The 26,373-nt window shown below is 42.0% G+C and overlaps 2 protein-coding genes across 2 annotated transcripts in view; both read left to right on the top strand.

Annotated features, from left to right (window-relative positions):
- The first annotated feature begins 10,271 nt into the window (after positions 1-10,271).
- LOC119552607 (putative phosphatidate phosphatase) overlaps positions 10,272-26,373 on the top strand; it is a 66,175-nt gene continuing 50,073 nt past the window's right edge. The window contains exon 1 of the mRNA XM_037862269.1: positions 10,272-10,362. The gene's annotated coding sequence lies outside the window, so the exon portion shown is untranslated. The remainder of the gene's footprint in view (positions 10,363-26,373) is intronic.
- Positions 10,276-26,373, top strand: part of LOC119552609 (putative phosphatidate phosphatase) — a 61,566-nt gene continuing 45,468 nt past the window's right edge. The window contains exon 1 of the mRNA XM_037862273.1: positions 10,276-10,362. The gene's annotated coding sequence lies outside the window, so the exon portion shown is untranslated. The remainder of the gene's footprint in view (positions 10,363-26,373) is intronic.

The raw sequence follows: 26,373 nt of genomic DNA, 5'->3' as shown, positions 1-26,373 counted from the left end.
TCGTGGGAGTTTCTGCAGAGAGCGAGCGCTGCTCACCGCAGCACGATTTCTGCGCATGTGGTGAAGTCGCGACGTCGGCAGCGCTGCCGCTGCAGCATCGCAAGAGAGCGGGAGAGCCCACCGAATCTCTGTTTTGAAGGTTAAAAAGTGCGTTTGGTTTTGGCCAACTCGCTGCCGCTGTTTGGCTGAGGGGAAATGGAAATGGGAGCGCAGGGGAGCTCTGCCACCGAGTTACGCGCTGCACGCCAGTTTCGTTCAGATTATCTGCGGCCAACAGCGCTGTAATAACAGCATCGCCAGCGGCTTACATCGACACTGTTGGCGGAGACTTTTGCAACAGGGCTGTTATCGGGCAACAGAGAAGCGTCTCTGTTAGGAGCAGAGTAACATGCCTCTGGATTTCATCAGGAATAGAAATAATAAGAATTGGAAAATGGGGCTTATTTTAAAAAATACACCTTATTTTGAAAGAAATTAACAAATAATTAGAGTTTTTCACCTTTGTAAATTCATGTATGTATTCCATATCGTTTTAAACCAAGCACACACAAATGGCTCCCAAATACTCAATAAAAATGTAAAAAAAATATGGAAATGGATTAATAAATTAGCAAATAATAAGCTTCAAGTCATATTTAGGACTTTAAGCTTGTTCTAACTTTTTAGGACCAATTCAAAAAATAAATTATAATAAGAATATGTCTTATTATTGGACGTAGGATACATTTTATTATTATTAATCGTTCAGAAAGCGGAGTAACATGCTTCTGGATTTCGTCAGGATGAAAAATAATAAGAATTGAAAACAGGGGCTTATTTTGAAAGAAATTAACATATCTTTAGAGTTCCGCCTTATTATTATTATTATTATTATTTATTGTTTTAGGCTTCTTCCTAACGCTACAAGTTCTAAAACTTATAAATTACTGCGCTAGTCACAACTTTGCAGGTTCATATATTCCCTAACGATTTATACCTAGCACGCACAAAGGGCTCACAAAAATCCCAATAAAAAATTTGAAAAGTAATATGGACCTGCTAAATAATGAACTAATCAGTTAGCAAGTAAATACTGGAAGTCATTTTTAGGACTTTAAAATGTTTTTAGTTATTGAGGTCGAACTAAAAAAAAAATATAATGTACGTAGGAAACATTTTATTATTATCATGAGTAATCGTTCAGATTCAAATATATTAAAAAGGAAAAAAAAAACATTTATACAAAATAAATACATAATTGATTTATATAATTTGTAAACATATTTTTGATATTTTTATTCAATATTTTGTGTGCACCACAAGAAATAGGTTATTTGAGGAATTTAAAGAACTCACTTTTAAACGTACACTGGTCGGCATATGTATTTTGACAAAATAAAAGTTAAGTATACTCATAACTTGAATTTACTTCTTGTAAACTATAGGCATCAATGGAAAGGTAATTTCAATGCCGTTTGAATGATACAATACATTTCTTTACCCATTCAGTACTTATTGAAAAGGACGAATTTGTGTAAATCAACTTTGAAATTTAAAAAAAAAACTTTTTTCCTCGTCTTGAAAACTTAAATTTTTTGATGCAAAAAGTTTCTTCAAACAAAAACAATAGTAACTGCAAAAAGAATTTTTCAAAAATCATTTTTCTTATATTTTTTATGAATTTTTGAAAATGCTTAAAAACAGGCATTTGAGCCATATTTTTGTCCTTTTCATACAAATTTTTTCCGACATTGTCACCTTCAAAAAATCATAAAAAATATAAGAAAAATGATTTTTGAAAAATTCTTTTTGCAGTTACTATTGTTTTTGTTTGAAGAAACTTTTTGCATCAAAAAATTTAAGTTTTCAAGACGAGGAAAAAAGTTTTTTTTTTAAATTTCAAAGTTGATTTACACAAATTCGTCCTTTTCAATAAGTACTGAATGGGTAAAGAAATGTATTGTATCATTCAAACGGCATTGAAATTACCTTTCCATTGATGCCTATAGTTTACAAGAAGTAAATTCAAGTTATGAGTATACTTAACTTTTATTTTGTCAAAATACTTATGCCGACCACTGTATGCATGTAGTTATTACCGGACATTAAAAGTAAATCTAAATGCGAACCAAAAATAACCCAATGTTCCATAAGCCACAAAAATAAGTTAGAAACACTACATTATTAAATCTTCAACCAATCAATCAAGAGCCTAAATAAAACGTTTTAATGATTGCTACACATTTATTAAGAACTTCGTTCTTTTTTTACTACCAAAAATTTGTAAGCCACCACTGAAGTGGGAAATACACAAAACAGTTTTTTATTTACTAATTATGCTGTCAGATTGTAGGAACATTTCCACACAGCCAAAAAATACCCTTCGACTTCATTAGCGCCGGAAAAAGTTAGCCAGCGCTGGCGAGGGGAGGTGCAAAAGTTCCAAAACGCTGACAAGTGAAGTTGTCATTCAGCACCCAGCCCAAAACCGAGTGGACCTGGCCAAAAAGTGTCCGAAACAAACAAAGGTGGCTGGCGGGGGAGGGGCTCATGGCCGAGAAAAGAAGCAGAAAATTGCGTTATAAGCAAAGTAAAGGACATTTCGCTAATGGCTTAACTTTTGAGCGCAGGTCGCATCCTGCCCCCGCTCGCCGCCCCAGGTTCCACCAATTCTCTGCCATGTAGCGGAAGTTGTTGCTGAAGCTTTTTTGACAGCTTTCCCAGAACGAGGAGGATACGGAGGGAAGAAGAAGCTGAAGAAATTGTCATTTCTTTCACGACTCTCGCAATGTGGCAACGCCGCGTGACGCAAATTTTTTGCAGTCTGAAAGTATTTGCATAGGACATGGCGTCTTGCTTTCCCGATATTCCCTGCTGTCGATGAAAAATCAATTTCCTGTTGTATGCAAAAATGTTTGAGCATCATTCGGAAAGGGCGAGCAGGAATCCCTCGCCTGCATTTGACACATTGAATATTATCGGAGGCTGTGGATTCCGAGGGGGCTGCGATTACGCCTTCTGATTTGGCTAGTTGCCGTCAGTCGGACTTGGCTCTCGGTTCAGGAACCAATATTTTTTGCTTCCTAAGCGTTTATTAAATAAGCTTCAGAATACAACATTAAAAAGGCCAATTCTGCAAATGTTAGGGGGCTTTGATCCTACTTCTTGCATTTAATTTAAGCAAATAGAAAAAGTGAGAACAATTAATTTAAAATGATCACTTACTTATATCTTATTGTTAGACTTTTAAAGTAAAGAAATCCGATTTTTGAGACTTTGTTTTTATTTTAATATTAATTTATCACTGTTATTAAAGTTATAAAACAAAAAGAGTTGTACACAAAGGATCCTATGGATTTAAAATTAATTTGTGTTCTTTAAACATTATTTAAGTCACATTTTTCAAAATTTTCAACAAATAGATTGTAATTATCAACATTACGTTACCCTGTTTTCCGTTTTTAATGTTAAAATAAAAATTCAAAGGCGGTTTAATCGATTAATAAAATTAATAAACTTATTTTGACAACCAACATTTTTAATATAGAACATCTGATAATCAAATGGTAATATTGTATTTACTACCAACAGGAATCAAAAAATGTATGTTATGTAATAACAGTGAAGTACCAGACAGAAATAAGTATAGCAGACCTTATATACTTTAACGAAAATGTTTCGATGCACATAATTTTCGTCGCTTAAGCTGCTTTGAGGGACTTCCCAGGCCGGATAAGGTCTCAAATTTCTATTCCGGCCACTGGAACTTCCTCCGTTTGTTGCACTATAGCTTCAATTTAAGCAATTACTTCTGCAGCCCCACAATATCCCATTCCCTGTCCGCCTTTGGCTCCCAGTCTTCGGGTCATTTGGAGTATCCTGTTTAAGGACAAGCAGCTGCACATTGTCTCGCACTTGGAGCTTCAATCAAGAAATTTGATCGCCACTTAAGGCAGCACCAAATAAAAAAGCCAGTGAAATTACTGACCATCGGTGGCAGCAACAACAAGTGGCAAGCTGCCGTCGATGATGTTGCTGCCGCTGCACAGCTCTTGACCTGAAAATCATCAACTTTGAACCCTCGAACGGCATTTCCTGCCTCAATTTACACAGCGCTGGAGGACCCTCCCGCTGCCGGAATGCTGCCCCACATATCGAATGAATACGTATATGTAGCGCATATATGGGATGTGTGCTGCATCGATCGGGGTTCACGCAAAAATGCTCAACTTAACTTTGTGCTGGCATAAAAATCGAACAGGACACGCGGACAACGCGCTACGGACAACGGACAGCGGACAGCGACAATGACTGGCAGCACTTTGTGTCCTGCCCCACAAACAGCCACGCCCCCATCGCCATCCGCAGATACCTCCGCCCCCGGCCACCGCTTGTAAGTGGTGGGGGTGGGCGGTAAATAAAATTACTCGAGATATTGAATTACGCGTTTTAAATTAAAAATATTTTTTCGCGATTGCATTAAACGAAAGGCGAACTAATTAAAGGCGATTTTTCGTCCTTTCTCCGCCCTGTCTCCTTTCTGCTTTCTGTCTCTCCATTTCTCTTTTGCATTGGCAATGCAATTTGCAGTCTGGCATTAAAGTTGGTAAGGGGAGATGGAGGCCAGTTAAGAATGTCCAGCGCGGAAACTTATGGGGGTTAAAGCATCTGTTGAATAAAACCTAAAATCGTATCTTTTCTTTTAAAGGAACGGTTTTAAACAGTGCGTCTCCTAAGTACCGAATTTAGAATACTTCCTGTTGCGAGGCCTCTAAATAAATATATTATAAAGGATGAATACAAAAATATTACCTAACCTCAGTGGCGGATCCAAATCAAATACTTCGAATAAAACACATATTACTTATAGGACGTTCCACATCACTTATATTATTCTTAACCCGGGTGGGGGGGATCTATCCGCTTCCTTACCTATTTCTATATCTTTTACCCTAATTTAAAATGGCTTATTCTGAAATTCGGTGACAATTTGCGTGTTTTACAAGTATATCTGGAGCTTGTCTAAAGAACCGGATTTACTTTTACCAACTAAGGCTTCTCTCTATATCTATCTGTTGAAAATGCGTTTTCCGGAAGCGTATTGCCCCAGGTCACAGCTGCAATCCTTGGCAAGCGGATTCCCCGGAGAAACACGTGTCGCCCATCGAAGGGCGTCGCAGTCTGATTGAAAGAGTTACGATCTGAGATGGAAGTACTTTAGCACTTGGCACTCCGATGGCCCGCCCATCTGGTGGCCTCCCCCTCCCCCATTCCAGACTCCTTGTGGCAGACAATGCGGGCGGTCGTGGCAGGAGTCACAGAGTCATCCACAAGCCAAAACAAACAATGCATCAATCAATAAAGATTTCCGCACCTAATAAGCCGCAGACAAGGGGGGAGTCGTGTGGCGGTGGTTGGAGGGGATGGGGGAGTAGGGGTGGCACCATCATCGACGCCGTTCACCAATTAAAGGCCAATAGTTGTCATCTCCATTCCCCCGTCGCCCGAAAGGTGTTAATCGAATTACGACCCCGAGATCGCCTGCGACTTCAGCTGGGGGCTCGACTTGCATAGCTGCACTCCCAATGGTGCATGCCTCTGGGAAAGGGGAAGAGGAGGAGCCACAGGAAGGGGCAGGGAGCCGCATCAGCTGCCTCAGCCATGCCCAATGTCGTCGCCGGCATTTCCATATTTTCAAATTTGAATTTTCTATTCCGACGGAGTTGGCGACGCTGCCTGTTGGTCGGATGGAGCAGGACACTCTGAAGAGCAGACATCGTTTATCAGGCAACACTTTGGGCCCTGCCCCAGTCCCCTCCGCCCTTCCCCCGCCTCGTAAAGAAAATTACACACATGTGTGGCTTTTCCTGGGAATCTCCGAGGGGTAGGGACCACATCGCTTCGTTTGGCTGCCTGCGTAAAATTTGAAAACACGTTAATGTCTGGCTGCATTTGAGCAATTTTGTGGCGCGTTCTGTTTTGCCAAAAGATCTCGTCGTGGATGCGTCAGGATATGCTGAATGACAGAAGAAGGTGGGGAAACGCCCGGGATATGAGCAATTAAGTTCTCTCAAGTCTAACCACTTTCTGAACGAAAGTTTAGATATTAGAAAAGGCGAATTTAAATTATTCAAATTAAATGTCAGTTCTAAAGAAGTCGGCAATTGAAAAACCGGCACACTTAAAAAGAATGTAGACATTGCTTTTGAAGTCAAAATGAGAAAGTTCTGGCAATCTGTTCATTTTTGCAGAAATTCATAAGCAATACTAATTGAGTAAAAAGAAAAAAGTTAAACACAGATAACAAGTGAGGATGAAATTGTTCTCCGCATGGCAAATTTTTAAAGTACATTTATTTTCACATTGAGATATGTTATTTAATTATTTACACTTCCATATTCGAAATAGAACAAACAACAAGAAATAAAATTTCAAACTGATTAATACCACAAAATTATACGCACCGTATCTACACTCAGAAAAATGAAGAATTTTGTGCTTGAATCAAATATTTTTTTGTAAAAACTTCGCCAAGCATCGAAAATCCCGATACAACGTTCATGTACGAACTTTCAAGACAGATAATACTCGATTTCGTTACAATTGAGAACGAATTACTCTTAAATCTAGCGATACTGGTACTTAAAACATGTACGATTTATTAATAAAATAAGAAAGTTGCGGACATGATTTAAGGTCGAATAAATCTTAAATCAATATATTATATATTAAATTTTAATTATGGACATCACAAGAAATTGGAAACTAAGAATGAAAAATCGAGATATATCTAAATTACATTAATCTTATGGGATTATTTGCCGGTCCCGGGCATTAACACCGTGTATTTTATGAGCCTTATATTCTGGGCACTTTGTACTAAATAGAATTTATACTGAGTTTCAGTTGTTCTCTGTGTAGTTTTTTAACATATTGCTTAAAGTTGTATGCTTTGATTTCTGCAGCTCTTCTCTAAAAACCGGCGGCCAGTGTCAGCCTTTTCCTTATTAAAAAGTATTCCTGAACCACGGTTTTGTTTTCTTAAAACATAATCGTTAAGTAAAGCTAATTTTGAAATTCTTGAATACTGTTTTGTTTGATTTAGTAAGTAAAGAATACTTTCTTGCTCCACGCACGACTATAAAAGTTGAGATTTCCGCTGGCTTCTTAGAAACCTCGATTCAATCCATTTCCCCTCCGCTCGAGCTCTCTGCCATCTGCTTCTTAGATCGTCTTCTCCAGGACCTTCCACGTGGCTGCTGTCAACACTGCAATTACGAAACAATTTCGACAGCCTGCTGCACCAATTGGACGACTGAAAACGGAGCAGAGCCTGGCTTCTGGCTGTCAACAAAAGATGGCATGCAAAAAAGCGAAATATTTGGGCATAGAATTATGCAGATGCGCACGGAGCGCAGTTCAATGCCAGAGCTCTGCTTTGCCGGGAAGAAAACCCATTCCAGCGAAGCCACACACGAGTTTTCAACACCTTTCGGGAACTCACGCTTCATTTGCATGTAACCATGACAAGAAGGCGGAGGCGGAGACAGCGACACATGGAGCGGAGACCGCACAGACCACCGAAGGAGGAGTTCTCCTGCTCCTGCTCCTGCTCCCCCCGGCTGCTCCTGCTCCTGCGGGTGAGTGACAACCGCAGGGTAAGACCGCATATATCAGAAATAATAATAACCAGCAATGCAGAGCGTTGGGCGCCAAACCCAAACTCAATTGAGTGCCTCATGCCCTCCTTTCTTGGCTGCGGATGCGAATGCGGATGCGGTTGGCAGGGAGCTCGGGTCTCGGGCGGTGTCTACACAATCGAATCATGGCAAATATTTCCAAATGCGAGATGTGTGGAAAGTGCTAACGACGCAGCTGCATATTTTGTCAGCGGTGAATGGGGCCAAAGGACGAGGCAGGCGGAGCCCTGGGTCCTAACGAATGTGTCATTGCCACAAAGGTGATAAGCAATTGGAAGGATACCCGTTGACTCCCGATAATTGCCGTTGGGGGCGGGGCGCAATCAGCAGACAAACCAGGACTAATCAAGACCTTGACTCCCAGCTGAATTTCCATTTGCATCCGGCTTTGTTTCGCCACTTGCCGGGCTCCTTCGTTTTTGTTTACTAATTATAATTTAATTTGTTTATTCCGCGCTGGCGAAAACTCAATTTTCACTTTCCTTTGTGCCCGAGCTGTTTGTCATTCGACTTTTCTATTTGCATAAGTCGTGGAGAACTCGTCTTGCTGGGCGAAAAAATGCGAACAAATATTTATGCAAATCTGGAAAGCACTTGAGCACTCCTGCGGAGTGGCATGCATCAAAACTATATCAGGGCATCTCCGGCTCTCTTATCCCAAGACAAATGACCGGCCGCGATCATCAACAAGTTCATCAGCGGGCGCCATAAACGTTTGTTGATTACCCGCAGCCTTGCCACACTTTTCGACCCCGGAAAAGGTGGATGGATGCAAGTTATTTGCATTCACGGGGGATCCGTTTCACTCCAAGGGCAGCGCGCTTTCCACCGCTTTCCTCTATTTTTCTTTCTCCTTTCTCCGAGCCCGTTTACCGTCCGTTGGCTTGTGGCGAAAGATGAAAGTGTTTGGCAGCCGTCGCCGCCGGCAAGTGGAGCAGGCCACCTCCTCTCTCCATCTCCTCCTCGGCTAACTCGCATTAAGTCCACACCTGCCCCGGCATCATCATCTTGTGCTGCTGCCCCGGAGAGAAATGGGAAAAGGGGATAAAAATGGAGCTGCTCACAAAATGGAATAGAATTGCAGATTCATTTCACTCAGCGGGCGGGATAGTTGGCGAGATGTGGTGAGCAGCGGGGTGGTGGCATTACCTTTTAGCTGGTTTATGCTTGCCCTAGCCAAAGGAAAAGGTCAAAGGCCAAATCAGTTGCCCGGCTCCCAATTCCCAGGACGACCGCAGATTGGCAAGGAGCAGGGCGGTGGAAACCCATTCGGAAATCATCTAAGCAGCGGCTTATTAACCCCACAGAGCCCCAGTTGGGGATGCGAGACTTAACCCTACTGGGACAGCAGAATTCCCCTTCATTGTTCGCCTGCAATCCGCTTAAATCAATTAAAATTTGAATTTACTTTAAATAGAGGATGCGAAACAGCCTCATTGAGCGAAAACTGACAGAGCGAAAACAACCTTCAACGAGATGCGGCCCAATTAATTATTTATTAGAATTTCTGCAAAGCTGACTGCATCTAAAAATTGCATTATTTGCTCAAGCCTTTACTCGTTCTCAATTCCCTTTCATTTGGCGCCTATTTTATTAATAAAAATAAAAAGAAAATTGAGAAATTATAATAGAGAAAAAAGATATGGTTTACTTCTTTAAAAAAATCAAGAAACGTTAAAAAAATCTCCAAAATGAATGGCCTATTCTAAGTTGAATTTATTTTGCTTGAAAACAATCTGAAATTGGTTATTACTGAATTCAGAAATGTTGCCACTTTTTTAAACCAAATTGACTTCTTCTTTGAGGGCATTATTGGCTTCGTTGTGGAACTTTTAGGTTCAAAGCCTGTTTTCGCTTTTCTCTTCAAGAAAAATTCGATTTGTCTTTTCTCGAGATTTTTCTCCACGCAGCCTCCTCTTCTCCCGAGATTCTCCGAAGGCCCCCGGCAAGCTACTTTATCAGCTCTCCCCACATTCCCCAATGTTCTCGTATTTTTTCGCATTCAGCTGGCTGTGTCTTCTGTATCTTTGTCTTGACGCCTTGCCTAGCGGCAAAGTTTGTCGCGTCTTCGAGCTCCACCGCCCTTCCTCCTTCGTCCTGCGGGTGTCCTGGCGGCTCCTGGCTCACAATAAACCACTTTACAGCTACTAGTTTTATTTGCTGCAGCTTCTTTCCTATTTTTCGCAAGCGAAATTGAATTAAAATTTACATTTTTAATCATTTTTCCACGCTCTGACTTTAATTCATCCATCTCGCCCGCTTTTCCGCTCCGCATTTGGAATGCAGTGCAATTCATTTGTCATACAGTCCGTCTCTGTCTCATTCGCTTTTAATTAGTGTGAAAAGCGCAAATTATTCTCCGCCTTTCCGCCCCCTTCTGCCCCGCCCTCCGGCGACAGCCACTGAGTCGTAATTGGCTTACAACGACTGATAATTATTATATGCCGGCTTTATATTTATAATTCTTATCGCGCTTATGCTCAACCTGTTGGCTTTTCTCAGCTCATTTTCCAGGTGATGAAATTTTCCAGTGCATTTTCAGGTGTTTTAGAACCTATATATTTAGAAGTGTTCGATTTCCATTCAGTCTTCTCAACGCTGCGCAGCTCGATGTGTCTTTCGCACCGAAAGACCCAATTTCTCTGGATTTATAGATAGAGATAGTGCTGCATTGTGGAATCCGGTAAGAGGAGAAATTAGAACTAAACAGACACAATCCCAAAAGTGTTTTCCCCAGAATTTGCACAATTCTGCATTATTCATTTTGCGCACTCGTGGCCAATGCGCACACACTTGGCCAAATACGTAAGTGAGATTTCAATTATACTCGTTTTGTTAATTGATTACGTCAGCCATCCGATCCCCTTGGCTCTGAAAGCTGGCTATCTGGAGCGGAAAAGCTTGGCCAATTCTCCGGAGAATGTTTGCATTGTTTGTTGTTAATGCTGTGTCGCCGCCCACACACGCACACACACACTCGGGATAGCCGAAGTTAGTTAATAAATATAACGTTGATGAGCCAGGGAAGAGTGCAAATTGGCCATCAATCGGGGACTCGGCCAAAAGGCAAGGGCCTGGCCCTAAGTAGGCCTCGACTGCGGAACTGCTGAACTGCTGAACTGCGGAACTGCCGGCTTGCCAAGCTGACACACTGACAAACTGACAAACTGGCCCCTTTGTTGTTGCTAGTGCCGTTGTTTGTGGGGGCGGCCTCCCTCGTGAGCGCAAATTAAATGCAAATTCAATTAATTTGAAGCAAACAATTTGCTTAAATTAATTAATTGAATGTGAATCTAAAGTGCTTCCAATTTAACGCTGAAGAGCTCGGTTCCACCAGTGGCCCACCGAGGGGGTTGGCGGGGGCTTAGGGCCCTCTCTGTGTGTGTGAGCCCGGCATTTATTGAATTTATTGGACGGGCCCGGGAGGGGGCGTGGCACTGGACTAGGGCGCTGCGGCGAGCCGCAAACTTTGGCAACGTTGCGTATGCGTAATTCTGCATTTGCTTTGCGTTCCGGCCGACATCGTGCATTAAGCAAACTGTTCACTTCAAAATCAACTCGAAAATAAACAGCAGCAGCCGAAATGCAAATACTGTTCGGTGTATTAGTGCGCTGTCGTGGCGATTCGAGATGGCGGCGTGACCCAATCTGGGAAAAAATATGTTTTATAGTTTGTGACTATTGGTCTTATTTAAATGTGAAAACAGAAGTGGTGCATCTATTTTAAAAATCATTTAAAATAAAGGAATTGTCACTCTGTTCTATATATACTACATACTATATTGATCAATCATAAGAAATTGTTTACTATTTACCTAAATATTTGGCTTACATATTTTAAAAGGGCTCTAAAGTCAACAAACTGTTGGATTGATCTAAAAATATAATCTTTTAAGGTTAATAATCTCAATAAATTTGTTTAACTAAACGTAAAAGTATAACTTTTATTTTGATGATACATCGGAAGTAGTGTATATATTTAAAAAGCCTCTGAAATCAAAGAAATGTTGGGTTGGTATATTTCTTCTTAGACTAATAGATCTTCATAAACGGTTTTAAAACGTAAATTATAAATGGTACACAGTCAAATTTCCATATCTTTACCCTATGGCATCAATCAAAATGTTTGGTCTTGCTCTTAATTCCCAGTAAAACCAGCTTTTTTATCGAAGACTTATTATGGGAAGTTCAAGTTATGTATACTTGTTTGCCCCACTGGATTCATTTACATTACTCAATGGCATATTGTTATGTGCGACTCACGGCCGCATCTCCAATCGCAGCCGCACCAATTTTTGGGACCGCTCTCTCCAAATGGCTTTCATCGGTTAACCGGCAACAAGGCAGCTACAACGACAACTACAACTGCAACTACTGTCGAATGCCGATGACTAACAGCCATTACAGCCATATACCGCCCCCATTGGAGGTGCCATCCCACCCGCTCACCGCCCCATTGGCAGTTTGAATGTTGTTTGCATTTTATATTTGCCAAGTTTTTATCGCTCGTTATTCACGTTGTTCGGACTCGCTTTTTGGCCAGAAGGACGGGAGCTGCGGCAAAATTATGCGCTTGATTAATATGCGAGTTCAATGCGAATGTGCCACGCCCCCAATTGCACCGTACCCCCAAAAACCCAACCCCCAACCCCCAGCGCCCAACGCATAACTGTTTATTTTGATAGTTTAATGTGTGTGCGAGTAGGCGGCTGTTTATTTGCTTTCGGCCTGGTTGCTGTTGTTGTTGTTGTTTGGCCAGCAAATACACACCAAAATGGCAAATTTGCGCATTGCCAAAGTCAACGAATTGTAAATGATTATAATTTTCTTTTATGTTTACGCAATTCGGGGTAATTTAAGTCCAGCTAAAGCAAAAGAGCAAATTGATCAACGTTATTTCGGCCAATTATCAGGGGGCACGTAAATCGGATTCATTGGAGATTGGGAAACCGGTTCGAATGGGAAATTGCCCCAATCCTTTCGGCAGCAATTTCTATGATTAATAATCTCATTGAGCCCACGACAAAGGCGAAACACACTTGGTATTTGACAAAATCGCAGCCGAAAACAGATTTTCACTTTCGCTGGGCCAAACTGGATCCAAACACAATAAGTATGTATAATCTGACCGAACAACAGGGCAGCCCGGCGATAATAAATTTTAAATCATTTGTCATTTGACGCATTTCGGTTAACAAGCAACTTCGACTCCGTCGGCGACCCTTGAGAGCAAATACGGAGACAAAGGCAAAGACAATGGACGCCGGCCGATATCGATAAATATCATTTGTTTGCCTGGGACCCAGCCGACCAGGCCAACAGCATCTTGGGTCAGCTTTTTGGGTCGCGGCTCGGATGCCTTGCCTTCGGTTCCCCTTTTTTCTGGCCCGCAATCTATTGACAAATGCCTGGCCCGAGCTTTAATTGCCACAGGCGACTCTCCACCCCCTTCCCCACAGATTTTATCGGCTCAAATTCAATATACATAATTCTCGTGTGAGCTTGGAGGGAAACAACAAAGTTTAGCTGATTAAATCGGGGGAAGTGCAACTGGGAACAGAACTCGGGGTCCCCGATTCTTTAATTCCCCCACTGAACACCCATCTAACTGTAGATAGCGCGCCTCTGATTGTTCCTATACGATTTATTTTACAACCGCTCATTGTTTGCTGTTGCGCGATAATCACAAAAATACAAGCGAATAGGAAAATCATATGTTGAATTCCACAAGGAACCATAAACAATTTAGTTGCTTTTGGTTATAAGTGCCTCGTAAACAATCTTCGGCCTTCCACCATGTAAACATAAATTAGCAGTTCGAACACCATGATTTTTTGCCTGTACAGGAAGTGTGGGTAGCCCAAGTTTTGGATTCTTCGTCAGACTCACCTGGAAAGAGAGAAAAAGAGGAGATCCATGAGTTCATATTGAATATTCCAGGCCATCTTACTTCTAGCCCTGTCAACTCCTATCCATCATCCCAACTCCCGGGCTGGAATGCCTTTCCCCGGGGACCTACGATGGGCAGAGTTTGGTAACCCGGCCAAGACGGCTGGCCATAAACAGTTATTACGGCTGTCATGTTCGAGCCATATGCCAATTAATGCCTGCCTCACGCACCGGGGGCAGGAAACCCGAGCCTAAGTTTGGCTACTAACTGCAAGCAGGCCCGAATGCCACACGGGCGACAAATATGGCCAAAATGCCAGCAGACTTCTGCTGCAGCTGCGGCCAAGACGACGCCGCCGACTTTGGCTGAGGCAATAAAGGCCGCATCTAAAGCAATAATGGCTCATTACGCGAGCCGCTGATGAGGAGAGCCAAAACAGCGGATCCGGGTGGACAGTGGATAGGGGACCCCGACTGCCCATATCGCGGCAATGAAATCGTTATCCCCCTCCCGTCCCCCTCCACAACTTATTAAACGCGCATGCGCAGCGGGGGAGAGGCTCTGCCGACTGCCAACTTGCAACTGCAACTGCTCAGGCAACTGCATCCGAGATCGCTCGGAGATTGGCCCATGACGACGACCACAAGTTGCCTGGCATTTGGCCAACCGCCTGGGCTCGCCGTCTCTAACTGGCCAATAATATTTATTTATTTGGGCTCGACCAAAAACACTACTCAGCATATTTTGCATTATTGGCCAGTTAATTTTTTTATTTCTTTATAAGTTTTGCATTTTTTAAATACTCTGTTGTATTTATCTTTTTTGGACAGCATCCAGATACTTAAGTAAATATTATCACAAGCCAAGCAATGTGAATCTTATGACTTTTTATGAGGCAACAAACGATATAACAAACGATAGAACAAACGATATAAAAATGATTAAATTTTACTACAAGGGGTAAGTCTTTTAAGTTAGTTGGAGTAAAGATCTTCTAATTAATGGTAATGGTAATTAATGGTACCAATTAATTTTTAAAAATATTACATTTTTGACTGCACAGCTAGAAAAATTATATTTGATCATATAAAAAATAATAAAGTCTTATAAAAGAATATATTTTCTTCAAAAATTAATATTTAATATTTTTCGGCCCGCATATGCTTCATAAGAACTATAAATTTTCTTTTGAAACTATTAGAGTTTTTTTTATCTTAAAATATTAGTCTTAAAAAATATTTTTCAGTAAAGTTTTTTAAAATCAAAAGAATTTTTCAAAAGATTTAAAATTCAGTAGCTATTACTTCAGAATTTCTTAAACTCATTCCGAACATTTTTTGTTTGATGATAAATTTACTGGATAACCTAATAATGTAGTGTTCGGTATGAGCAAACGTTAGCAGATGTATGAAATTAACCAGAAAATGTTCCAAATTAATCCAATAAAGGGTTTTTAATGATTACAGAGATTAATTTGGAACATTTTCTGGCTAGCTAGCTAGTTATTTCAGAATTCAAATTGTCCCATCAAAAGCTAGTTTTGAATGGCCAAACAAAAATAAGATGTTTTCTCCACAGTTTCCAAGTTCAGCTTCGGTTTCGTGCTGCAGACTGTGATCGGGTAAATGCTTCACACTCGACTTGACCCTTGCGTGGCCCGCTGGCCGATCTCCCAAGGCCTGTGGTTTTCGAGGCCCCCTCCGCACCCAAAATAGTTGGGTACCTTCTAATGTTGCTAATTTCCTAACAGAGATTTGATCCGCGATTGGCGCTACTTTGGGTGGGTGGACGAGCCGAGGAAGAGGACGAGGAGGTGGCACTCGTGGGCAGCTGCGTGTGTTGGCGTTTCCTCCGAGTCGCGGCTGGTTTTGGGTATCGTTGGGTAATTGGTATATCAATTGTTCGCCTCCATTGTTCGGCTCGCGAATGGCGAAATTTACGAGTTTGTCCATTTGGAAATTTGCCTTATATGTGGCGCATTGCATTTGCATTGCAAATAAATGGCCAATGGAAAACGCCTTCGATGGCGACTGCTCCGGTTTTCCTCGCCGTGCTCCACATGCACATACACATGCACATGGTTGATGTGGAATTGAATGATTACAACCGATGACCGGGAACAAAGAACCCATCCATAAATGACGCCAATAACCATTTTTGTGTGTGGTCAGGAGGGGGGACTATAAAGTTATAGTGGCTAGGCCCACGGGGATCTTCAGGTCACTAAACAGTTCGTTATAGCTAAAATAATATTTAAATGGAAATTATCATAAGTGGAATGCCCTCGTAAAATCGAATGCACTTCCCCGGCGTCATCGGCATTTAACGATCACTTAAGAAACAGAGCTGATCCGAAAGAATCGTAAAATTTAGACGAAAGTGAGGAAGGAAGAAAAGCTCAGCTCGAGAAATGCGGGGTTTCTCTATAGAGTTGACCACACTTAAATATGAGTCGGTGCGCAATCAGCGAATATAGAAGGCAATGCAAAGGTTATCTCTATAACTAGCCAAGGAGAAGTTGTCGCCAGCCTAAGTCCCGCCGATCCCCCACCCCCAACATTCTTTCCACCCGGGATAGGTTATCAATTTCGATGGCGGGTCAGCTTGAGACTGCAGTTCCTATATACGTATAAGAAACGGTTCCATTGTTCCAGCGGAATTATGACTAAGCTGACAACATTGCGATTGACCCCTACGCCAGAAAAAATAAAACCAATTGCCTGCCCCATGCATTTATTCCGAGTTTGTCTCGGCTCTGTTTTTGCGTGTTTACTCATTTTCATTTTCGAATTCATTGCACGTTCTACAAATTTGAATATGAACTCTCGTCGTTGTGGTTCCCGTTCTTGTTTTTTCTGTTTGTGGGCTTCTCTGGGCAGCTGCAGCAGCGGCAAGTCCAATGACTCAGTCGCCGGGCGTTGAAAGATTTAATCGCAGCCAGTTTGTGGCTGCCACGGAGTGGGGCAGAAAGAGCAGTACAGGCCGTGCCCCTTATGGGGGTATCTGGGGGATTCCGGGGGAGACCGCTGCAAGTCCAGTTTTTCTGTGGCATTCCAGGCCTGTCCTCGCTATGTGGCCTCTCCCATATGGATTGCTTACATTCGGTAATTTCACTGGCACTTCTGAAAACTAATTCATCTGCTGAGGAATTAAACTAAGTCAAAACATTCTACACATTGATCTTGAAATCGAAAGCGGTCAGTAGAGATTCATCGTGGCAGGTATTTAAAGAACTGGCTTTGTGAGCAATCGACTGACGCAGATTTCATTCATGGTGCTGTTTACTTTGAATTGGCGAGCAATAAATGCCACTTTGTGGCTATTTTGCGTTCTGATTGTTTACATTGGGCAAGAATTCCGAGGAACTGCCGTTATATGGTCTAAATAAAGATCTCACCTTGGCAAGGTGGAAGCCTTCATTTCCTTAACGAATGCAGGTGACTCAGCTACCACTGATCCCCGCAGTATCTGTTACGCTATCATAAACTAAGATAATCTCTAAGGTGGCTTCCTGCACACATCTGAGATGCACCTTCCAAGAAAGTCACCTTAAGACAACACCAACAATCTCATCAGCGAAAGCCCCCGTCCACCGGAGTCACCCCTCGAACAAAAATGTGAAATATGAAAAAGGGAAAAACCAAATAATGAAAAGTGTTTTCAGCATCGCCGAGAAAAATGAAAATATTATGTCAGGCAGCAGCATAAAGAAGCAGAAGGCAGATGGCGGGGAACTCCTTCCCGGGCAGGTGACATAAGCCCCGAACACACAAGAGCAGCTCCGGGATGAAGTGGGGTTCCAGCCAGCAGCTAGTGAAGTGCGGCAGGAGGCGCTGCAGGATCCGCGGAGAGTCCAAAGCCAAGCTGGCAAATGTCAACACAAACAAAGGCGCAGGAAAGGGGGCCAGGGGGAGGGGAAGCCGTCTGGGGAGGAACAGTGGCCCACCTTGCTCAAGAAGGGCTTAAACTGGCGTGATTGACTAACAAAACCGACACGGGAACTTGTTTATTATTGCCTTGTGTTATAACAATTTAGATAACTGTTTTAACTGACCTAAACTAGGAGTACAATATCAAACCATTCTCTAAATCTTCTTAATTTACATCACTATACTCAAACTACATGTAAAGATAACATCTTAACATTACAATTTCGCACTCTGCATGGCCCAAAATTCCAGAATTAAAGTATATATTTACCATTAAACAGTAATGTTCCCATCATTAATGGAATATTCTTTCGAGACTCAGTAGTTTCGATAATGGAAATATTACGCGTTTGATAACTTTAAAAGAATAAGTAAATTCTTGTTTAACAAAGATTCTAAATTTACATTTTTCATTGTTTTAACTGTCTAATGCTGTCTGATAATAGTGCTATTGAATTTGACTTGTTATTTCCGTTAAAACAAGACAAATACATTTAAGAGCGTCGAAAAACATAAGTAAGATACCACTAAATTGACTTTATAGAGGTATTGGCTCGTTTATTTAAAATACTACTCGTATTAGTGATGAAACTAAAACTGGTAATGTTAGTGTAGTATCATTTTTCTGATCTTTAAGGAAAACTTTATTTAATTCTTTGGTAACTTATTAGCTTTGCAGCTAAAGAATTCTCTATAAAATACTATTATTTATTTATTTATTATATTTAAGGACCGCATTTAAATGTACTTATCCCTTGCGTCTTAAAGCAATCTCCTTGTTCCACTGTGCCACGCCTCCAGCCTCCCAGCTCTTGGAACTGCAAGTGGGTGACAGTGTGGTCGGGTGCAGCATTGGAGCATGTTAACCCTTGTGCTCGCTGCTTAGTTAACCTTACTTATGTGACCGACGGCAGATTGAGGCGGGAAGAATGGACGGGGCGGGGCTGGGACTGGGGGGCTATTGCAGGTGCATCGGGGCTTTCGCTATCAGCTGTCGCCACAAGGCTGTGGATATGTCCTGGGCACATCCTTTGTCGCCGCACGGAGCCGGCAAACAGAACAGAACAGAACAGAGCCGAACCGAACCAATCCGAGCTGAACTGAACTGAACCGCCGTTGTCGTTGCCGCATGGAATTTTGCAATTTCTTTGGGATTTCGAAATTGCTTTTTCTACTTTTCGCAGCCCTGTGCAGGAGGCAACTTTTCATCCCCGCCCTGCGTTTGGTACTCGGTGTTCGGCGGCCCATCGCCAATTCCCCCGCGCAGGACCTCAGCTTTAGCGCCATTTCACCTTTGTGGGGATGTGGCAAGGACTCTGCTCAGCGCGGCGCTGTCCTGGCATTGTTGGCCTCCGATTCTTTGAGGGCAACCCCATGGGTTGCGGGCGAGCGAAGGAAAAGGCGGCGGAGAAAAAATCGATCAAGAAAAATGACTTTTGTGGGTTTTCGTAATTTTCATTGCACGCGTAATTGAAAATTTTCAAATTCCTGCTTGCATTTCTCGCCCCACCATCCGCTCGGCCCCTCTTCATCGCTCTTTATCAGGCTGAAATGGAATTTATGTGATGATAAAGGAAATATCGCCGTCTTGCTCCTCGGCTCTCTGGCTTATTCATCTATTTGGCTCCGTTCACTTCCTTAGCGGAAGCTCCCCCAACCGCCTCGGCTTTCATTACGCTTTCATTATTTGTCGAAATTGTGTTAATCTTTGAGCTTATAAGTTTCCGAGTCGTTGGTGGAAAATATTGCACTCGGCGCTGGAACGGAGATGGCAAATTGATGCCAATTTGGCGAGAAACCCCGAGCAGCTGAGGGTCTTTACGATTATTGAATTGGCCAGCGTAGCTGGAGCTGAAATGGGTAATCGATGGAGCCATGCAGGTCCAAGTTCTTACTCAGCTTCAGTAAGTACTTTCCGTCAGCACAAGCCAGCTATCAGAAAACCACCCACTCGAACACTCCGCCGCACAACCACACACCGGCCACTAAAACTGGAGCATTGTAAATCCCAACTAATAATTTTGTAACCTTATCTGCTGCTCTTGTTGTCACAAGCCCACAGAGCGGGAAAGGGAAAGGCAGGGAAAAGGGGGCGTGGCGCAGGTCGAAGGCTGGCCACAGAAAAGCGCATATCCCACAACGATAATGAAAATGTCACACGAGCCTCGCATTTTCTCATCACCCAGCATCATGAGCACGACGACAACGGCAACCTCCCCGGCAGAAACAACAAAGACAAGGCGGATAGTGGGCCGACTCCACCTTTATAAACGACCCACTACGGTGGGGAGGTCCTGGGAGGGGAGCCTCGATTGCAGTGCAGGAAAAGGAGCCAGCAGCAGGAGCAACATCGGCGACAGCAGCAACAACCACGCTGACAACAACATAAAGGTAAATCCTAAATAATGCGTTGCGCTCACTTCACAGCATCTGAGAAGCGACGAGGATGTCGCCGCGGGAATAGCCCATGAAGGACCAGGTGCGGGGGAGGGGGAGGGGTGGCAAGTTAGAGCCCCAGTTGCAAGGACAACAAGCTGAGCAAAACTGAGGTAACCAAGTTGATACTCTGCCTAGAGGAAGGGGAATCCGGAAACAACACTGGTTGAAGTTGGAAATTATCGCATAAATTAAGGCTTTAAAGGAGGCTATAAAATAAACTTATGAAGATTAGAAACAGTTAAAGTTTAAGCTTTCAAAAAAACCATAAATATAAAAAGATTTGAATTAATATGTTTTTATCAAAAGCCATAACTATACAAAATGACAAAAAACTTTTCAGGTTCGATTATCCTTTGTACGATCTCAAGAAGCCAAAATCTGATGCTCCTATTTTCAACGTGTTTTCACCTATACTTAGATCCAGACCCTGTTAGGTTCCTGTTCTGCGAAAGCTCTTGCCAAGGTGCTAGGACACAACAGACTCTCGATTCCATTTGCACCTCCCATCCTGCCGTCAGCCCACCGCCCAATCCCATTCCTTCCGGCTCTATCCCCACTTGGCAGGACATTTTGCGGTTAGCTTAAAGTTCCTTACCCAGCCAAGTACAAGACGATTATAGTCCTGGCTCGTCCTGCGCCGCTCCTCCGGTTGCCGCTGCTGCTGCGGACAGTCTTAGTGGCTGTCGTAAGTTCTAATTTCTTATTATTAGGCGTGGCTGGCAGTCTGCGTGGCAAGGACCGCACAAGTTTCTCTGCTGTGGCATGAAATTATGGCACAACTTGCCACGTCGCTGCTGCTGCATGCGAAAATGGCGGCCTGGTAAATAGTTCTGGCCAACTATTTCTTTGCTGCAGTGGCTGCTCCGCTTTTTAGCCAGGCAGATGATGTTGTTGCTGCTGCGGTTGGCTTTGTTATGGGCGGTTTAGGTTTAGGAGCTCATGTCTTTGGGTCCTGTTCGGCTGGCCTACAATTGCCGAGCCTACTTTTTAGCGCTGCCCGCTTGGCGAAACTTTTGCCAGCGCTGGAATGGATTTAATTAAAACATTCCCGCTGGCAGCCCGAGGGGAAGCCTGAGTGGCCAGGTGAGTGCGATTACCGAGTGCCGACAAAGTAATTCGTCTGTCAAGGAGCCGGAGACGGAGACGGGGCCACTAAGACAGGATTGGCAGCAGCAAAGCTGGCCGAATGAAGAGTGAAAAGTGCAAGACAATAATCGAAATCAAGAGGGAAGTGCACAAAGCGAATGGCGAACGCCAGTGCGGTTTCGCCCCGGCTCAAGAGCTCCGCAGGATGAACGCAGCGAAGCCCCAGTCCGGTCCTGGCCAAAGCCAAAGCCAACGCTCCATACCCAGACCCAGACCTATACCCAGATCCCAGATCCCAGATCCAGGACCCGGCCCGGGCCAACCCAAGCCCATTATTGTTTCCATTTAACTTACAACATTTTGCACTTTGCCCGAGCAGCTTGAGAGGGTGTGCCAGGAAGGCAATTCAGCGCCGGAGAGACGAGAGATGGATAGTCCAAATAGATAAACGGCCAGCCGAACAAAAAATGGCCAAGAAAATTGTGTGTGAAAATGAAACTGATTGCAGGGAAGGCCAACTTGAAAAGGGGAAATTGATGCAGCCAAACAAACAATGAGAGCCAAGCCAATCGACGAGGAGGAAGCGAAGGACAAAAAGGATCTCAAGGGGGAGCCTTAAAACGGATTATCGCCAATGAAAGGAGTGAACTAGTTCATTGCTAACCCTTCAATACTAATGACCAAGATTGGTTCGAAAGTTTATTTTGCTTGATCTAGATAACAGCTAACTTAAATTCATGGTACATTTCAAGATTTGCCAATGCAGCTTTTAAGAAACTTATCTGTTACATATATGTATATATACATTATAGGTATAGGTAAAGAATGAAATATTTCTATACCAGTTCGTTCTTCTGAATTGCGTAAACTAAATGTTAATGTTAGAGAAACTATATTTTGTATATGTATATGGTAACATTTCTATACATCAAATTAAAAACATATATTACGTTAAGTTATAAAGGTAATCAAAATCTTCTTTAAGTTTCTGAACGTAGGATTATTTGGTTTGATACAAACTATTTTCTTACAAGTTTCCGATTAAAATTAATAAATAAAAATTTTTTGTTTTCAATAAATACACTTTAAGCAGTGGTGCTCTATCGACTTAGAAACGACATATTAACCTTAATCACCTCATAGAGATGCGCCCCACACCGATGTTCTTTGGCCTTCAACGATATGAACATCTTTACTGGAATGGGATACTTATAATACTTATATATACAATAATACTAAATCAATAACTATAATTTTTAATGTGATGGTCAAGTGAAATGAGATCGCATGGCCCTGCATTTGTTCATTTAGTTTCTTAACTTCCCTTTACCTTTTTACAAAGAAAATCTTTAAGTTTTTCTGCGAATGGTGCTCGGAAATCTTGAAATTCAGCTGCTGCTTCGCAGTGCAACATTTGTCGCCAAAGAGCAGCAGAAACAAAAAAGTGAAAAACTAAACAAATAAAATTGTTTTGCGTAAAAATTGCAATCATGCAATGAAGTGGAAAAGTTTGCACAACGTGCGGCGCAAGCGGCGGCGATGGCGACGTTTGTCTCTAACAAACTTGTACTTGTTCGTGTGGCTGCTGCTGTGCAACAGCAAACAGTTAAATTCAACATAGTATCAAGAGTGTAGGCCCGAGACCACCGCTTCAGGCCAGCGGCGGCAGTACCAGTTGCAAAAAATGGCAGCGGAAACAGACGCCGTCATCATTGTCATGGAAGCGGTGCAACTTTCTGTACCCCGTAGTCGGTAGCCCGGGTATATCGTCGTTACTGAAAAAAGATTATTTACATTGGCTTGTGGTTTTCCGTTTTGGACATAGAAATTTAAAGAATAAACAAAAATTTTCAATGTAAAAAGATCGATAACACTATCATTACTAAAGATTGTTTTTGAATTTGGAAATAATCGATGGTTTTTGTTCGTTATCGATAGTATCGCTTGGAAAACTAATAAACTTTAAAAACTCGACACTTCTAATGTTCCTTTGTATTTATAATTTGGTGTTTATTCTCTTTGATTTTCGATAGTATCGATAATTTTGATTAATAATCAAAACTGTCGATGGTGTCTGCATTTCAGCGTTTAACTCAAGCTAATGATGAAAAACATGAAATATTATAGCCAATATTATATTTATTACATTATTTTGGTTAAGGATAACTTAATCATAGTTTATGAAATAGATTAACACGACTTAGGCCCGCCGCTGATTCTACAGATAGAAAGTAAAGAGACTACGTCAAAAAGAAAAGTTATAAAAGTATAGCTTTTAAAAAAAAACTGAGTTGTAAGCGAATTACTCTAAAATAACTAGTTTTTGCATAGGTTTAAGTTAACCAACCGAGGTGGATAAAACATAAGGTCAGTAAGTGCGGGGTATCTCATGGTCGAGGTCTCCGAGACTAACACTCCCTCTTGTTTGTGTTTCGCTGTGGCCATCGGTGGGGGCTCTTGGAGAAGAACCTATCGCCCAAGGGCGACGCATTGCAGGCACAGACAGCGCTCCTGCTGATGATTATGAATAATGATGATGATGTTCATGGCGGCGGTAAAGTTGTGACATTCGGAGCGATAAGCGGAAATGGGGCCCGCTGGAGGGTTGAAGTGCTACCCCATCTGAGAAGCACCTCTTAAAGTTCGCATGCAATCGGAGGTTTTCCGAGGTAAATCTACGTCGCTGCTGAATTAGTTTTGATGAGCCCGCTTGTAATTTTTTCCTGCCTCGGGAAAATGTCTAGCCCCCGCCATCCCCTGATTGCTTATTCTTTGAGGTCCTTCAATGAATTTTTAAGGCTTTACACTCTCGGTTTTTCTTTCATTTTTTTAGAAAGGGGCATACGATTTTCTCAATTTGCATTGTTTTCTTTTTCTCATTTTCACTTAGTCCTTGGAGTTCGCTCATTGCTTATTTAATTATCTTTTGTATTGTCAAGTGGTTGATTTCGTTGGGGTCTGGTCAGGGGCTTGAGAGCTCCATTGTTGCCAGGAATTTCCATAACTTTTTTATTCGAAATCTTTTTTTTGCGGCCCAGGCACGTGCATCTCAAGGGTTAAATTAGTGGAGGGTGAAGAAAAGCCTTTGAGTCTTAATTGATAAATCGCTTAATATTACCCATGATTGAACCACCCTCAAATCCGACCCTCAGGCCTGGCCAACTATTTCGGATAAGGAAACTACGAAAACAACAAAACGTAAATACAACGAGGGCAGAAGCAATTTAAAGCAGGAAAATTGAAGCAGGAGCAGAAATGAATAAGAATTCTCACTCGGAAAATCATTAAAATGTCTGAAGGACGCCGACTCCGGACCGGGCCAAAAGAGGCCCGGAAATGTGGCAACAATTGTATATAGCACATGGAAGCATCAACAACAGCAGACGCAGGTGAGGCAGATCCTGGCGAAAGGATGCAATTTAGAGCAAAAGCGCATTAAAATGAATGGCAAGTGGGGCCAGTCGAGTGAGGCGAGGAAATTAAAAAAGCCGACACAGAGCAACTTGAGGCGAAGAGCCTCTAGTAATGTGGGTCAACGAGACTGAAGTGCAAAGTGTCAACACCTAGAGGTGGGACCTCGAAAGGATCATAACGATCGGGGGCGTATGTGTCTGTAGAATAATTCAGACAGGAGCCACTGCTCAAGAATTGAACATTAAATTTAAAGTTTATATATGGGTCATATTTTGATACCAAACGATGTTCAGTATAGTATGGTAAATCTTTTTTAGCTGATTTTTACTTGGTCTACACGGAGAAAACTAATCTGAGTTGAAAATGTTTTTAAAATTAGTACGAAATTTTTTAGGTTAAAAATATTTTTAATGTGTTTGAATCAAGTTGAATTGGCGGTATTTAACTGGTATATCTCAACAACTAAGCTATTCGTCTGTGTATACTTATAAAAAGTTGCCTAATAAACTCAATTTAACTTTTCTCTTCTCAGCATTTTGTTCTGATATTGAGAACATTGAATTCAAAATTCACTTACACGGTTTTTAAGAACGAATGTTCTCAGTTGAAGAACAATCTAGTCGAATATTTCATTCTGGGTATTATTTTGAGAGTCCCATTAAAGAAAGTTTACCATTTTAATATTATTACAATATTTTTCTAGCTAACAAAAACTCCCATAAAGCCATCTGTTCCCTGCGTGTCACGACATTATCTCTGGGGGAAATGGGAGCAGGCGCCCCAGCTAGGTGGCTTTCGAAATTAAATTTTCGCCGGACCAAGGGATAAGTAGGTTTGGGGGCTGGGGAGGGATTGCTTTTGCCCTTTTACGCCTCAAAACTTTTTTAACAAACATATTCGATTAACTGGCCTGGGAAAGGGTTGGCGGTGGAGCAAAGGGATTGCTTACCCTTTCTGTTTCTATTTATCGAAAACCACTTGATTATGCAGGCTTATCCTCGGTCCGTTGCCGGGCCTTGTTTTGTTCGACTTCTTTTTGTTTTTTCTATAAAACATATATTTTTTCCTTTTTGCTTGACCGCCCGTGGAATGGGAAGTTGAGTAGAGCCGGGCTTTAGTTTTCATTGGAGCGTGAAAATTTGTTTGAAAATCCTTTTGCTTTCTCGATTTTCCTTCTCGTGCAATATTTATGATTTGCTCGGGCGTTCTCGAGCCTGCTTGGCTAATTTATAAATTGTGTTTTCTTTCCAAACTTACATGTTTGCTTGGAAATTTCATTTTCTTTTCGACTTTCTGTTCTTCTATACTTCTCGGGACATTTTCGAGGAATCAATTTGGGAAGAATTGATGTCAATTTATGCTAATTTCATTGGGACTGTTAGCGGGCGAGGTCTGGACCTCTACGGTTCTTATAATGCTAATGAATTCGTTAATAAATTTGATTGTGATTACTGGGCGAAATCAGTTCAAACGAACTTTATCTTCCGTACGTGTATGGCCAAAGTATTAGTATCTTTGGGTGTGTGTACACTGAAGCTATCCATCCCCAATTATATCATACCCTTGTTGAGTACATGAAATAAACTTGTTAAAATGCAAACAAAATGCAATAAATTGTGTGTTCTTTGTCAGTGGCTTGCACTATTTGCAGTTGCTGTTGTTGTCCTTGTTGTTTCTGCTGCTGGACAAAGTCAATCCAATTCTGTAAATTAAATTAAATTTATTACACTTACCCCTGCCCCACCTTCTGCCCCCGGCAACTTTGTTTGTCCCTGTGGGCTTTTTTTAGCAAAGGGATTGAAAAAGTGCATTAAAAAATTAATTTTCATGTAGTCGCCGTAGTTGAGGCCAATTTACAATGTGCAAAAAGCTTTTGTAATGAAATTTACAAGCCTGGCTATCAGGTGAGTCCATAAATCGTGCGGATTATGATTCA

This window comes from Drosophila subpulchrella, chromosome 3L (assembly GCF_014743375.2).
Source record: "Drosophila subpulchrella strain 33 F10 #4 breed RU33 chromosome 3L, RU_Dsub_v1.1 Primary Assembly, whole genome shotgun sequence".
NCBI classification, from domain to species: Eukaryota; Metazoa; Arthropoda; class Insecta; order Diptera; family Drosophilidae; genus Drosophila; species Drosophila subpulchrella.
The sequence above is the reverse complement of the archived record's forward strand: the minus strand, read 5'-3'. Positions and strand labels throughout refer to the sequence as shown.